This window comes from Amia ocellicauda, unplaced genomic scaffold (assembly GCF_036373705.1).
Source record: "Amia ocellicauda isolate fAmiCal2 unplaced genomic scaffold, fAmiCal2.hap1 HAP1_SCAFFOLD_30, whole genome shotgun sequence".
NCBI classification, from domain to species: Eukaryota; Metazoa; Chordata; class Actinopteri; order Amiiformes; family Amiidae; genus Amia; species Amia ocellicauda.
In genome coordinates this window covers 1,601,705-1,606,043 of record NW_027102865.1, presented here as the reverse complement: position 1 = coordinate 1,606,043, position 4,339 = coordinate 1,601,705, and the positions used below count along the sequence as shown (strand labels likewise).

The 4,339-nt window shown below is 41.4% G+C and overlaps 1 non-coding gene across 1 annotated transcript; it reads right to left on the bottom strand.

Moving 5' to 3' along the window:
• Positions 1-1,648: 1,648 nt before the first annotated feature.
• On the bottom strand, positions 1,649-1,763 carry LOC136729265 (U5 spliceosomal RNA). The gene has a single exon (XR_010808878.1). It is a non-coding gene; the product is annotated as a U5 spliceosomal RNA (small nuclear RNA).
• Between the last annotated feature and the right edge of the window lie 2,576 nt (positions 1,764-4,339).

The window sequence follows — 4,339 nt, the reverse complement described above, 5'->3', positions numbered from 1 at the left end:
CTTCATTTTAGGACAGGGCATTTTTGTTAGGTCATTAAGTTTTCTTCTTAGTTCGCCTTCTTTTCCTAAAATAAAAATAAAATAAATAAAACCCTGCATTATGTCCACAGATATTTGGGGATTATATTTATTTGTCATAAAAATACTGTGCTTTGACCATACAAATTAAGATGAACAGCCAACACTGAATCAAAACTGAAGTTAAATTATATCTGGTTTAATTTATTTTGTGATTTGGGGGATTTTATTGTAAAGCACAACACACAATAAATCGTTCTTACAAATGCCAGTCAAGTATGACGAGTTTTAGCGCCCTCACCACCACCTACCATGTTATGAGAGTATGTTAGAAGTACAACACATTAATAACTTAAACATTCATTTCAAATATACTGTGATTGTATATATCAAATAGCATGTAAAGACTTTAATGTTTTTTTTTTAAATAAACATTGTTACCAGTCATAATGATCTGCGCTTCATGGACAGGCCATCCACCTTTTGGAGGTTTGTTCGTGTCTCTCCACTCTGCTCTGAAGTTTCGAGTCGTCTCTTCGTCATCATCAGCAATGCTGAATAAATCAAAATTGCGAAAGCAAGCAGTGGGAATCACGCTGTAAGAGTCTTTGTCGACCCCGCTTTCCCACTTCACCAACGCGTGCATCACCGCCATACTACCTTCACCTTCTCGTCCGTTTTTTCTGCGCGTTTTTCCCCCGACAAGTCACGGCACAAAAAACAGTCCCGCTCTGCATTCTGGTACTTGGCGTTCTTAATAACACCAACAGGGTGTAATCGCATAGACCACTCGAGTATAAAGTACTACATATCCCATCAGTTACAGTTTTTTTTCATCTTCTGAAACTGCAATTTAGCACTTTCAACTGTTTCTTAGTGATTCCTAGAATTACTAACCGGTATTGTAGTCAATGTGTTTATAACCTTTTTTGTTTAACGATTTGTGTGTTATCCTATGGGATCCCATGGTCTTTGATTTGGTCACGGAAGTGATTTGTCTTTGATTTGTTGATCTAGAGTTGAATTTTAATTAGTTTTTCCCTTTTGTATAATTAGTGTAGTGCTACATTTAGTCTTTGTTTTTAAATAAATTTGACAATTTATATCTTTGGAATTGGTGTCTGCGTCCAATTATTACAGAAATTGAGTTCTACAAGACTCCAGGATTCGTGATAAGGTGATACTATGAATTCACTTCTTTAATTGAAATGTATAAGTGTACCTTACGCTACATATATGTATGTATGTATGTATGTATGTCCAATTGCTTTGACAATACAATTGAATTGAATTGAGAGGGAGAGAGAGAGACAGACAGACAGACTGACAAACAGAAAAACAGACAGACACAGACACACACACACACAGAGCCAGCCAGCCAGCCAGCTCAGCGATGACATCACGAGCCTCTCTCAGCTGACTGCTATGACATCACAGAGCACGTACATTCCGTTGCTTGCCGTCTGTCAACCACTCAGTCACTGCCAGCCAGACTGGCTGGCTGGCTGGATGGGGGGGCTGCTTGCTGCTGCTGCGTACCTTAGCAAGCTTATTTGCTTGACCGGCCTTCCTACTCCTCTGCCCACATGCCCACCTATGCCCGATCTGCTGTTCACCTGGATCACAGCTCCGCCCCAACAAGGCAGAGCCCCCCAAGAATGGTACAAACTCACCCACGATCCCCTCCACGGAAAGCTTTAGCAAAAGGCAAAAGCGTTATACGTAATGAAGAGGAACCCGAGTCCAAGACGCATCCGACCAGCCATACATATTTGTGTGTATTAAAGATCACATTTTCTTACATTTAGTTTTTCTGTACTTTATTACATCTTATTGTGATTTATAAAAGTATTGTTTCTTTTCCATATGTATGTATGTATGTGTGTGTGTGTGTGTGTGTGTGTGTGTGTGTGTGCCTGTCTCTGTGTGAAAGTGTGTGTGTGTGTGTGTGTGTGTGTGTGTGTATATGTCTCTCTGTGAAAGTGTGTGTGTGGGTGTGACAGTGTGTGTGAGTGTCTGTCTGTCTGTCTGTCATGTAACTCGCACATCTGTGAGGGCACCATTTTTGCAGAAGAGATGTACACATTTTGGAGCAACATATGCTGCCATCCAGACATCATCTTTTCCAGTGACGTCCCTGCATTTTCAAACAGATCACATTTTATTACACTTTGTTTATCTGTACTTTATTACATCTTATTGTGATTTATACTTGTAATGTTTCTTTTCCATATATATGTATGTACAGTGGGGGAAAAAAGTAATTGATCCCCTGCTGATTTTGTACGTTTGCCCACTGACAAAGAAATTATCAGTCTATAATTTTAATGGTAGGTGTATTTTAGCAGTGAGAGACAGAATAACAACAAGAAAATCCAGAAAAATGCATTTCAAAAAAGTTATAAATTGATTTGCATGTTAATGAGGGAAATAAGTATTTGACCCATTTTCAATGCCCTGGCTTAGGGTTCTCACCCATGATTTGACAGTACATGGCCCCGTCCATCGTCCCTTTGATGCGGTGCAGTTGTCCTGTCCCCTTAGCAGAAAAACAGCCCCAAAGCATAATGTTTCCACCTCCATGTTTGATGGTGGGAATGGTGTTCTTGGGGTCATTCCTCCTCCTCCAAACACGGCGAGTTGAGTTGATGGCAAAGAGCTTGATTTTGGTCTCATCTGAGACCACTTTCACCCAGTTCTCCTCTGAATCATTCAGATGTTCATTGGCAAACTTCAGACGGGTCTGTACATGTGCTTTCTTGAGCAGGGGGACCTTGCGGGCGCTGCAGGATTTCAGTCCTTCACGGCATAGTGTGTTACCAATTGTTTTCTTGGTGACTATGGTCCCAGCTACCTTGAGATCATTAACAAGATCCTCCCATGTAGTTCTGGGCTGATTCCTCACCGTTCTCATGATCATTGAAACTCCACGAGGTGAGATCTTGCATGGAGCCCCAGACTGAGGGAGACTGACAGTTATTTTGTGTTTCTTCCATTTGCGAATAATCGCACCAACTGTTGTCACCTTCTCACCAAGCTGCTTGGTGATGGTCTTGTAGCCCATTCCAGCCTTGTGTAGGTCTACAATCTTGTCCCTGACATCCTTGGACAGCTCTTTGGCCATGGTGGAGAGTTTGGAATCTGATTGATTGATTGCTTCTGTGGACAAGTGTCTTTTATACAGGTAACGAGCTGAGATTAGGAGCACTCCCTTTAAGAGAGTGCTCCTAATCTCAGCTCGTTACCTGTATGAAAGACACCTGGGAGCCAGAAATCTTGCTGATTGATAGGGGATCAAATACTTATTTCCCTCATTAACATGCAAATCAATTTATAACTTTTTTGAAATGCGTTTTTCTGGATTTTCTTGTTGTTATTCTGTCTCTCACTGCTAAAATACACCTACCATTAAAATTATAGACTGATCATTTCTTTGTCAGTGGGCAAACGTACAAAATCAGCAGGGGATCAAATACTTTTTTCCCTCACTGTATGTATGTATGTATGTATGTATGTAAGTGTGTGTGTGTCTGTCTCTGTGTGAAAGTGTGTGTGTGTGTCTGTCTGTGAAAGTGATTGTGTGTGAAAGTGTGTGTGTGTCTGTCTGTCTGTCTGTGAAAGTGTGTGTGTGTGTGTGTGTGCGTGTGTCTGTCTGTCTGTGAAAGTGTGTGTTTGTGTGTGTATGGGTGTGACAGTGTGTATGAGTGTCTGTCATGTAACTCGCACATCTGTGAGGGCACCATTTTTGCAGAAAGAGATGTACACATTTTGGAGCAACATATGCTGCCATCCAGACATCGTCTTTTCCAGGGACGTACCTGCATTTTTCAGCAGGATAACGCCAAACCACATTCTGCCCAGATTTCAAGCGCATGGTTGCATAGGCAGAGAGTGCGGGTGCTAGCATGGCCTGCCTGCAGTCCTGACCTGTCTCCGAATTGAGAATGTGTGGCGCACTATGAAGTGCAAATTAAGACAACGAAGGCCCTGTGCAGTTGCGCAGCTGAGGAAATGCATAATGGATGAATGGGGGAAAATCCCGCTTGCTAAACTTAACCAAGTGGTGTCTTCAGTGCCCAAGTGCTTAATAAGTGTTATTAAAAGAAAAGGTGATGTTACATAGTGGTAAACAGTCGACTGTCCCAACTTTCTTGGTTTCTTTTCACTGCTAATGAGATGCTGTAGAGTGAGTTAGTTATATTGCTTTCAGGAGCTCTAATCGTATTGATGAGTTCATGAAGCATTTGTAATTGAATTTCAAAAAGAAATCTTTGCTGTCTGGCCTGTGTGTATGAGATGTACTCTGTCAATCTTTGGCTAA